A 12856-nucleotide genomic window follows, 5' to 3' on the forward strand; every position below is an offset into this window, starting at 1 on the left:
GTCCACAGTGCGGTCGAACTCTATTCAAATGGAATCAAGTATACCACAAAGTATGGTTGACCTGAGAACAAGAAGCTGTGAACAACATTTAAAAAAAAGAACCCTACCCTGGTGCAGCAGTACTTTACCCTTTCACCGTGATTCAGGAGGTAGCAGAAAACGTCTCACTGAGACTGAGGAGCGGTGCGCTGCAGCAGCTGTATGTTCTGACGCGTCCACGAAAATATGCAGACTACGAGGGCTGGCCTTCTGCTAACTAGAACGTGGGAGACTGCCCTATCAGAGCACTGAAATCCCGGCAAATTTCAGTGTCAGGTGCACCCGTTCGCTGGTCTGGCCAACCCAATTTGACTCATGGGCACGACGGTGCTTGCTGGAATTGTCAAATATCAGACGACCTACTCAGGACGAATAAGTTCATCCTCGTGACGCACGATATGTCGGAGATGATACGCAGTTCCACTGGCGGTACAGTTGGAAACTGCCACTGGCTCTTAGTCCACCAGGGGAAGACCAGAAGACGAATGAACCAAAGAATCGTCACCACTTTCCACCAAGCCCTGGTACTGCAGCTGAATTAGCAAAAACGATACCGCCCCCACAGTCCGCAAACAAATCGAACCATCCTCTACTCTTTTAATCGCCCTCTTCACTATTTTCTTGGCGTCATAGGCAATCCAGACACAGCACCAGGGTTTCCACGCTGTGGGAGAAAGCCTCTACTTTGCATATCCTGAGAGGAGCCAGTCAGCGACTCCAAATCTCACCTGTCTGAAAAAAGATTTTAGAGTAGTGTGGCGTCATAGTAAGCATGGCCATCTTTTGGCGAAAAACATCCATCTCCATTAGACCACAGCCCCTCATTTATGGAGTGCTCTAATCTTTCAAGGCCGAGCATTTCAAGTTTCTGAAAGAAAGCTGTTAAGCCTCCCAGGCAGTAATGTCCATGAAATACATGTTTTTGCCAGTCGCTAAGAGAAACCTGGCGACTTCCTGGCATCATGGGGGCAGGATCACAGTCCTGCCACCACTAAATATGTACACTAGCCACTCTGTCCATACCGTCCCAGCATGTAATATCAGAATGCATGGAGTTTTATGACTTTCCCACCATTTCTCCAAAAGCTCATTTTGCAGCAATCTCTCTTAAAAGGCTTCCTCTGCCTACTTTCAGGTATCCAGCCGCCTTCACGATGGACCGCCACCTGCCCCAGGTAACATGTTTAGCAAACTGTCTCTCTTTTGTCGGACTCTAAGTGATAGACGAGGAGGTTTTCAGCCAGCAGTCCCTCTGCAGGTAAGATCACTCACAGGGCCAGGTCACTGCATTCAGTATTTACGGTCCCCAACTTCTCTCTCTCCGTATTCACCATCACCTCCACTATGGTCTCTCAGGTACAAGTTCTCCAGAGATTACGCATGCAGTTAAAGAACATTCTGTCGACTATTTTCCATTTTTAAGTCCTCTACGGCTCTATATTTTAAGCCTACGACTCCGCTCTTCTCAATGGTCTTTAGGGAGCCCAAAAGTTAGCTTTAATGCAAAGTTAATATTTTTTAACATGAAGCATCAAAACACTACATTCGTGAGGTGTGTAACAGGTCGAATGTGGCAGCTGTAGGATTTGAGTTGATGCCAGAAGAAGGGTTACCCCTTTAATTAGTATCGTCAGTGGTGGTAGCATTGCCATGGAAGCGACAGGCAGACATCTGGACTACTGACAGACCAGAGATATGGCAGCAGTTGACAAACTGTCGCTCTTATTGAAGACAGTCCTCTAGCAGCAGTTGTCAGTGTTGTGGTGAGTCTCCAGGGACCTCAGTAGCTTGGTTTGGCGCTCTATGTTCCCTCGTTGCTCATCAACAGAGATGTTACATTTTGGTCCAGACCCAAATGTGGCTCCAAGTGGTCGCCTGACATCAGGCCAAATTTCCTTTACTTGCTGACTGCAGGTGAGGCACCCATGCTAATGCTTTCAGCTACAGTGCGTGGAATTGATTATATTCACCATTGGCCCAAGTGACATTAATGAAAGGGACTCTGTGCATGCCTCTGCCACCTTTGAGATGTGCCAGTGTCATCACCTAAGCCCGCTACCTGCCCTCTCTTCTCATGGTTGGTGCCGGAGGGGGGTGGGAGGGGGGATGGGGGTCAGCTGTCAGCTGTCACTGTGGCCATGCAGTGATGTCAGATGTCACGTCAGCTGGTCGCTCGTCCAGAATGGCACCATTCTCTGATGCCACACAAAGAAATGAGTGTACATCGCACCAGCCCTGTCAGCCGCATTGCGATATGTGCCACCTGCCCATTGCCTGGCCACGCTGCATCAATCCAGCTGCCGCCGGCAACAGGTCTACTTCTCACTCGCCGTTTGGAACATCCGAGTCCTCTGCCCAATCCTTAGTGCATATTTTAGTGCTGTGTTCTTACAATGAATGTTTACAAAAACACATACATCGAAAATTATGAGAAAATATATGAACTGTTTGTAGTTGAAAATTAAAAATACGATTAATGCAATGAACTTGAATGTGCCTAAGTGTTTCCTTTTATATAATCAATGTTACAACTAAGGTTGCTTAAAATAAAAAGAGAACTTTTACAGCTCTTCTTTGATTTTAATAAATATCAGTAATTAAACACATATCTAAAATAAATAAATTAATCATTTTCTAGTGGTGACGTCGTGCTGCTTTTGTCTTTGTTAGTGTTTTGTTAGTTTTCCAACACTATTCATGCACCACAATGGGCTAAACAGGCATAGCCTGCACATTCATACTGCAAGCAGTCTCACACCGTCCAACACTTACTTCTAATTATGTTGTACCCATTACCAAGTCCAACTACCTCTGCCCCTTTCTGCTTTACCCTAATCTGGACTTTGATACTTCTCCTCATGCCAACTTAACGTATAGTGACGCTGATGCAGCTGCCTAGCGCAGAATCCGGGTCGAATACCACTCACCACCATTTGTACACTCCTTACAGTGCTGTCAGGATAGATCAGACTTCACCAGGAATTCACCTTTTCCTTTGAAACTGACCAAAAGTTCTCAGAAATTGCTGTACAGATATCATCATGTATCAGCTGCTCCAAATGCATGACATGCTGTTTTTTTATATAATTTGTAGTGTTTGAGGATTTGTTGTTAATTTCTGCTTTTGTCCGGTCCCATTCGGCCATTCCCTTACTATTTACCTAAAAACTTAATTCGTGACACTCACTGCACATGCCCACACCACACAGTACTAAACTTCGCCGATGACGGCGTCACTGCTTCATCATCGCCCAGCGCAAACCGCTAAGGATAAAAAGAAATTTGGAGCTGTTGTTGACCTTGTACTGTAGACATCGTTTAAGAAAGAATTTTTCGAAATTTTACCTATAAAGGGGTGAGATGGACGATGAAATATTTTTGGAAATACGTTGCTATCAAGGCAATTTTGGAGCAAGAGTTACGAAATTTGTTATTGACTTTCTCGGTCATAAGTAAAAAATACGTGTTTCAGCACTTTTGGAAATGAAACCATAAATGGATGAATGCGTGTGTTTTGTTTTCTTTGAAAATAAATCATTATGAAAGAACTGCCAAAGTATTTGTAACGCTACATCTATGAAAACTGGTATTTGACTTCGCGGTTATAAATAAAAGAAATATGCATTAGAGGACGAAGGTTTCTATGGAAAGGTCACCACAAGAACTCAAAAGGGGCGTCATTAACAAAAACCTTCACCTGCAGCTACCGTAACGTTCAGAAAAGACAATGCTTTATAGCCTCACGTGCTGTGGCAAGTTTAGAAGGCATTGCAGTTTATGAGCTCTGTCAGAAAGCCAGCAAGACCAATCGGCTTTGAAAGAATTGCATATGAAACTAAAAGCCCCTTTAATGGATTAATTTTTCTGTAGTTATAATATTTGTTTATATAATTATTTTTACAGTAATTATTTCGCAAACGCTGGTGTGTTAATGCCTATAACAGAGAGAAAGGATCGGAATATAGCCGATTAGAGTACTGGTGGTGAATACTTTAAGCGTGTCACATCTTGTATGTAATACCAACAAGCAACTGGAGCGACCACGTAGAATCAGCATTAAAAAACGCAAATGGAAAACCCACATTTGTTGGAAGAACTCTTGACAGGTGCAGTGCATCTGTAAACAAAATACGAAAAAAGTGTTAGTGCGACCAATTTAGGACTATTGTCTCAGTGGTTGCAGTCGTTAACAAGTCGCCACAAGCAGCCAAGTAGTCGTTAACAAGTAAGCCATCAAATTCAGAAACTATTGCTACGACCGGAAGAAGACGATATAGCCCTTATGAAAGTCTCGCAAAAATTCTCGGGGATATTAAATAGGAATACTTGTAAGAAGACGCAATTCTCGCGCATCCATGTTGGCCAGATTTATGTAACTGGTATTAAAGAAAGACCGTGCGAGCATTATGAGCTATATCGTATGTCTTTTACAAGGTTTAAAATGGCTCTGAGCACTATGGGACTTAACATCTAAGGTCATCAGTCCCCTAGAACTTAGAACTACTTAAACCTAACTAACCTAAGGGCATCACACACATCCATGCCCGAGGCAGGTTTCGAACCTGCGACCGTAGCGGTCACGCGGTTCCAGACTGAAGCGCCTAGAACCGCACGACCACACCGGCCGGCCTCTTACAAGGACCGTCAAAATAAAAGATATTAGAGAGCGTAGTAAGGGATTTTCCAGTCGCCGTGTACGCGACTGGAATAAAAGAGGAATTTGCTAATATTAGTATGCGGTACCCCACACCATAAGTGTAGACGTCCTACAGCAGTGTAATTTCACCGTTTTCGAGATTCACGTTCCCGGTATTAAAGTTACACAAAAGACATTGCCCTGACACCCATGTAAAGTTCAACTGCGTCAGGATCCACAATGATGGCTAGTCTAAGATATGACGAGATAATGGATCATATTTCAGGAAACCTGATAAAAATATGTGATTTTTATCAAGTGAGGTAACTTGTTTCCTGAAATATGCTTCGTGTCTATTTCGATGCTCAGTCATCGCTTCTATTCCGGGTTCTAGTTTTCATGTGTTTTAAGAATATCCATGAAACGTGTCTATACAGTGTTAAATAAACGTACCTCATTTTGCGTATTAATTGCTTTAGGCCTAAAAGGGACTTAGTAATACTTTCAGTTTAACTGATCCAGAAACTAGAAACAAACCAGCACGCATATTTACAAGTTACTTGTTTACTGACCTACAGAATATTGCGACAGCAACAATGCAGCCACAACGGAATCCTACTCCCATACACAAGAAGAGTTGGTTGATATTTGCAAGCATCTAGAAATCGTCTTGACTGCTGCATAACTAGTGGAAGGTGCTGCAAATGGGTGTTTTGGGAGAGCCCCCGAGAGTCATTCACCCGAGAGATTTTAGGTTCTTCAGGTACTATCGTTACCCGTGGAACCTTTCTCACATACAAAAAGTTCGGGATCTATCACAAATCAGCTGTTTGACTGTGAGTGGCGTGTCAATGGTGCCCTGTACAGGAAAGACAGAGATCAGGGAATTCAAGGTGTCATAACGATCCCTCTAATCGATCGTTGAAACCGAAACTGAGCCTATGAGGCTCAATTCCTCTGTCAGAGAATTTGCTGCGTCCCGTCTCAAGAAGAGGCAAACGCAAGAGGTTTACAGGGGAAGGAACACCGGGTGCACTCATTCTTCACCCCTGGCAGCCTGGCCGGCCGGTGTGGCCGGCGTTTCTAGGAGCTTCAGTCTGGAACCGCGCGACCGCTATGGTCGCAGGTTCGTATCCTACCTAGAGCATGGTTGTGCGTGTTGTCCTTACGTTAGTTAGGTTTAACTAGTTCTAAGTTCTAGGTGACTGATGACCTCAGATGTTAAGTCCCATAGTGCTCAGAGCCATTTGAACCAATTGAACCTGGCAGCCTCATTCAACGTGTTGCCGGGGCTATTCCGTTATCAATTGACGGCTCAGGTTGCGACCAAATACACATTGGAACAAACTAGCCTGCCGTCTGGGATCTGAGGTCATACATGGATCATTCCAGCTAGCTGGCAGAAACGGTTGAGAAGACCAGCATTGCTCCTGGTGTTTCAACGAATCTCACAGTTCACATCGTTATCCCCAGAACATTTCGTGGCCTCCTGCTTCTTAGTCGTCTGGAAGGTCTGAATCAGATACTTCGAAGGTTCTGTGACAAGCTAGGCTGCGAATTCCTGCACTTTTTTTAAGTACTACTGTAGGGTATCAGGAAGTTTTAGTATAAGATCCAAAGAAGTGCTCCGTACAGATGAAGGTATTAAAATACTAGTGATTGTCTGCTGCAGCTCTCGAAACGAAGTGCCACAGACTGTAGCAACCCTACAAGGTGCCAGAGCTCATATACACCAGCTACATAAAACTAGGTAAAACTCGAAATAGATAGCAGTGAGATTTCTGAGCAAAGTTTCAGCGTATATGTAAACGACAGGTCAACAGTAAATGTTAATGGTGTATCCGTCGCAGTAGACAATAAACTCAGATCCACCGAGTCATAAATGGAAACTGCATTCGAAATTGTCTGGGCAAGACATAGTATCAAGAGAGGGCATGAACTTGTCGTTAGTTCCGCAGTCGTGCTCTTATCTGTCGAGGAGACTTCAATAATCCAAGAATCAATTGGGAAAATTACTGTTCTGAAAGTTGTGGACGTGACAAGACGTCCTGCAAAACGCTGACAACCACCTAGGACACATTATTCGGAAGCCCAGTCATAATGGAAACGTATTCGATATAATGTTAGCAACTGGACCTGACCTCTCTGAGAATGTTAACATGGAAATTATATCAGTAACTACGAGGCAGCTATAGCAGCAGTGATTACCAAAACGCAAAAGGGCAACAGAAAAAAGTAAAAGTTGCATTTGCGATGTAAAATCGCTCATGGGGTTTGAGACCATGTTGATAATAGGTATGAGTGTCGTACCAGCTATTATAGATAATAGTAAAATTTTTGTGACCACTCTCTTTAATGACGCTTTTCGAAAATGTCAATATTAGATTCTGTAAAGAATCAATTACAAGCTGCGAACAAGTTACAATAAATTCCTTACAGAATTAGAAAAATACGTTTGCCTGTTTTACTATTACCATAGCGTCCGTGATGGGTATTCCCATACTCCTATCTACAAGAAGAGGTTCCAGTCTCGCAGATTGTAACGTCTTTGTCCCTTCTCTGAAAGAGCTACAAGCAGTCAGATCAAACATCGATAAGGAAATCGCAAGAAAATACTTTCAGCTCATAGTGCAACGGTGAAACACTTACAATGCTGCACAACAGGTGACGCCTCTTTCCGCTGCTGACTAGCAAATTTTTGGTTTCTAGGAATACATAACTTTATTTATGAAATGCCACATTTGCATACCTGTTGTGTATGACACAGCATACCAATTAAACACAAACCCAATCGAAATCTAAGTGAGTAGTATTTTACTAATTCGTGCCGATAGAGGCACGCTTGTGTACAGATAGTTTTATTAAAACTTACTTTCGTCGTAAGGTTACCATGGGTAGTTTTATTTCATTTCTTACAATACAGTGCACAGTTTTCGTAAGGTTTCTTTTGGTGTTGTTAAACCAATACTAAACATGAGAGAGAAATTTATCATCAACGATATATACGAATTCTCTGATGTCATCTGTTAAAAGTCTGACAATGCACATGCAGCTTATTGATTACATCCATGCAGAAAACTTGTTCTGCGGTAAAGCTGTCCTTCTTCAATTGGCGTAGCGAGAAGAGCATGGAATCTGTCCCTCCCTATTAAAAATCATCGGCAGAAGTTGGAATCGAACCAAGACCATCAGCATAACAATCTACCATCAATCCAGGAGACCACCAAACCCTCTTCAATGCGACGCATTTTTCTATGGAAACACCGTTGCGGCACACCCGATGAGAAATCCTGACACACAGTCTACCTGTAGTGGTTTGCAGCATGTTCAGTAAATTCATTTACTTGGTTTAGCGAATCGCCATGAACTAGCTGCCTCGGCTACCCAGTGCATACATTCGACTCTGTTTTGTAATCACCGAAATAAAATCACGTAACTGCCACCTACACAGAACTGCCAACAGTGCAGGATGCAGAAATTTAAATAGAAACTGTTCATTTCCATTTGAGTTACTCTATTGCACTATCTGTTTGTTGAAGAATTTGAGAACCACTCGAAGAGGTGCAGCTATTGGTAACTTGCATCAGATGTAAGAATTATAAAATTGTGCAATTCATAGAACGAAATTGTAGTATCCCATGGCTACAATATCATAGAGCCACAGTTGAAACTGGTCAACTCATTTATATAACTGGTATGACGCTGTAGGGATATGAAATGGAACAATGGTAAACCAGGTAGCAGACTTCGCTTTATTGGTAGAATACTATGGAAGTACAGTCAGCCGACAAAGGAAATTGCTAACAAATCACTCGTACGAACCTTCCTAGAATATTGCTTACCAAAAGGAGTAGCTGAGGAAACTGAACTGGCAGACACTAGCTCCCGAGACACCCTACTCACAGAGTTCCAAGAATAAACTTTAAATGATGAATCTAGGATTATATTACAACGCCATAGCTATAGCTCCCGTAGTGACCGTGAGGACAAGTTTAGAATAATTACAACGAACAAAGCTGCGTTTGAATAATCGTTCTTCCCGCGCTCCGCAAATAAATGTAATAAAAAGGAGCTCTAAAAATGCTAAAATTGGAAGTAACCACTGTCATGCACTTCACAATAGTTTGCTGAGTGTGGATAGAGATGTAGGTAAAGAAAAATCTCGTCTGTTTAAATCGAAGAAAATTGAATCTTTTGGATGAAGTTTCTTGCGGTACAGCGTAACGCTGAATTAGGTGTTCCTTCTCAGTTACTGGTGTTTAATGACCATGGGTCCAGCCAGCGCTACAGTACGTGAGCGTATATCTCATATTTAATACAAATCTGTGCACAGAATATTTGATCAAGTGAGCATTCGCAAGTGAGAAACATTTTTATAGAATAGAAATCCACTTCAGTTGACATATTACTGGCAACTGAAACGGCTTTTTATTCTGTAAACAAATATGTGTAAATACTTACATAACTTATAGTACCCGATAACATTTCACTAATTCTACTAAATACCTAGGAATTTCAATTACGTAAAACTTTAATTGGAAGGAACACATAGAAAATGTTGTAGGGAAGGCTAACCAAAGACTGCGTTTTGTTGGCAGGACGCTTAGTAAATGAAACAGATCTGGTATGGTGACTGCCTACACTAAGCTTGTCCGTCCTCTTTGAGAATACTGCTGCGCGGTGTGGCATCTTTATTAGATAGGATTGACGGAGTACATCGAAAAGTTCAAAGAAGGGCAACACGTTTTGTATTATCACGAAGTAGGGGAGAGTGTGTCACTGAAATCATACAGGATTTGGGGAGACCATCATTAAAACAAAGGCGTTTTTCGTTGCAGCGAAATCTTCTCACGAAATTCCAATCACCAACTTTCTCTTCCGAATGCGAAAATATTTTGTTGTCAGCGACCTACATAGGTAAAAACGATCACCATGATAAAATAAGGGAAATCAAAGCTCGTACAGAAAGGCACAGGTGTTCGTTCTTTCCGCGTGCTATACGAGATTGGAATAAAAGAGAATTGTAAAGGTGGTTTGACGAACCTTCTGCCAAGCACATAAACGTGATTTGCAGAGTACCCATGTAGAAATACATTATTTTTAGGTTGGTGCACAAATTATTAGTATTTTTCCGTAAGTTTAATAAACTCAAGAGATACACATAACAGAGACTTTAGCCATCAACTGTATGTTCTCCTTAACCATTTACAGAAGTCTGGGGCAACTTTTCTATTCCGCGACTCATGTAGTTTTGAGCCGAAGTATTCGTCGAGCCATATTCGGAGCACATTTTCATCCGGAAAGGAAGTTACTTGACGGTTGTTAAGAGAGGAAAAGGTGAAAATATGAGAGCGATAGGTCAGGTACCGAATGACTTCCCAACAGAACTGTATAGTGTTTTACGTCAATCTAGCACAATGTGGCAGGCTTTATCGCCGAGGCTTCCTTGTCGTTGTTCTTTATTACATCTGCAAGAGATCTCAATTGCTGACAATAAATATCATCAGAGGTGGTTACACCTCGGGGAAGCAATTCCTAGTACATCACACAGTCACTGTTCCGCCAGCTGCATAACGTTATCTTTTGCGGATGGGTGCAGGTCTTTGCACGGCGAGTTTCTACTCTGTTAGTGCTCAACCATTCTTTTCTTTTCAGTATGTTAGCACACGGACACCATTTATCGTCACTGGTAACGATACAGAATAATAATGGTCGACGATATTAAGGAGCCAACCGATGAACAAGCACAGATGCACATAAGGCCACCAGCTGACATTCGTGATTTGGCTTGGGGCATGCGGTACCCATACGCCCATTTTTCAGTCTTCCCCGTCGCATGCAAATGTCGCACGATGGTGGAATAATCACCGTTCATCACATTTGCCAGTTGTCGAGTACACGGACGTGGATAATTGTGGATTAATGAGAGTAAACGATTTTCATCGAACCCGAACGTGTAGGTTTACTAATGTTAAAACGATCCTCCTTGAAACTAGAAAGCCGTTTTCTTGCAGTGTTCTGTCCAAAGGCGTTATCCCCATACGCGGCGAAAATGTTTCTGGCTGCCCCCGGTGCTGTCACCCCTCTATTGTACTCAGACAGCAGAAATTGTTGGAAATGCTCCGATTTCCCAATTGCCACTCCGTTTTATAGTGTTCACAGCTCCACACATTATCTGCAGATCATAAAATGACAATATGTAAACTCTGATAACAACACTGAACTACAAATAAAAACGACATTCGATAAATAAACCCATACCATCATGCAAAAGAAAAATCAACGACTTTATTCATCAGCCTAATAATTTCTTCTGGAGTAATCCTGCCCACCGTCTTTTAGGAAACCCATGAATTCCAAAAGATAGAGTTTACGGAATAAGTGAATAAGATTGTAGCCTCAGCCACAGTCCATCGTAAGGAGTAGGATTGACTGGGAAAACTGAATTAGACATACAGCCTGAATACTCTTTAAAAGTCCCGGGAACCCTTATGTCAGTTGTTGCTTGTACAAACTTACTTACTGTAAGCGAAAAGAATATGTTACATTCACGTCACACAAAACAGAACACCTTGAACGACTAGAGGCATGATATACGTATGCACAGGACATGTACATTGTATGTTTAGCAGAAATGAGTAGCCTTTCAGTCACTTTGGTTCAGCATGTGTCCCGTTGCCTAGTAGGCACAGGATCCGCCATAGTCGCTGATAACTTGTCCCATGCTTGGTAGCATTGACGCTTATAAGGAGGAAATGGCGACCTGCCGTATAACCATCCGTGCTACATACACCTGATTCCAAAGTTCATCTGTGGTGTTTGGGTCACAGCACTGCACGCGTCGTTTCACCGCACCCCACACATTTTCGTTTGGCGGTAAGTCAGGTGATCTGGCGTTCCAGGGCTAATGGTTGATATCCTGTGACACCAAGAAAATACGTTTTCGTGCAGCAACATGTGGTTCTGCACTGTCTTGTTGAAAGATGGCGTCTGGGGTGTTGTGCAGAAAGCGTATGCCTATGGGTCGCGGGGCGTCATTCATATAGGTCATACTGGTCACAGAGCTCTGGAAGCGCACCAACTGTGATTTTTGGTCGTACCAAACAGCACTCCACAACGTAAGGGCTTCCGTTTTTGCTGTATGTCTTGCGTGAATGCAGTCACAGTGATGACGCTACACCTGTCTGCTGCGAACCAAAATGCGGCCATCGTTTTCAAAGAAACAGAACTGGAATCGTTCTAAAATACTATCTGATGCCATTTCTGTCCTCAGTGATGCCGTTCTACACACCAATGCCGGCAAGCAAGTTTCTGCACATTTGTCTAAAGTAGGCGGAGAAGTGAACGACGCTCACGTAACGCACGCCGTAATAAACGGCAACGGATTGTTACCCCTGACAGTGTACGATGTGTTACGCTGTTACGCTGATGCGCTACAGCCGAGGACATCGCAGATCTGTCCTGTAATGCCATTCGAATGAGGTATTGATCTTCTCGTGGGGTGCTGTGGGTGGTGCTATCTGACCCACCACGTCATGTTGAACGGCCTTCCGTGAACCATTCTGTAGACACCCGTTGCACTGCCGAAACACTTCGACTCACACGAGCATCAGTTTCCCGGATGGATGCAGTACATTCTCTCATGCCAACAGTGCACCCCCCCCCCCCCTCCGCCGCTTTCAAAACGCACTGATTTGACGGTACCGTTCGCGCATGTGTCTGCGAAGCATCCTGCACGTGTGCTCAACTCACACTGACTGTTTATAGCGACAACGAGACCCTCAGGCACATATTGCCGATGGGTGCTGTTGCGCCGCGACGTCGATGTTGACCTTGAACCCGCATTCCAACATGGTTCAATTGTTACTCACTTCTGCAAAACAGACAAATGTACATGTCCACTGAATATGAACATCCTGTCTCTAGTCATTCAAGATGTTCTGTTTTTCTCTTAACACGAGTGTATTTAAATCGCCCTCTCATGCTGACTTTGTCGACCACTATGAGAATTGTCTGTGAGAATGACGGGAAGCTTCCATGATGTAACCGCATGCTTATGATGGACGTTAGGAACGGCATATCCAGTTCTGAAACCCTGATCTTCTGGCATGAAGGAGTTCCACCTTACGATGCGAGGATTTGCGGCTTCTGAGCCTACATGTTTCCTTCCACACATCTTTT

Source organism: Schistocerca americana, chromosome 5, assembly GCF_021461395.2.
Source record: "Schistocerca americana isolate TAMUIC-IGC-003095 chromosome 5, iqSchAmer2.1, whole genome shotgun sequence".
In the NCBI taxonomy this organism is placed as follows: Eukaryota; Metazoa; Arthropoda; class Insecta; order Orthoptera; family Acrididae; genus Schistocerca; species Schistocerca americana.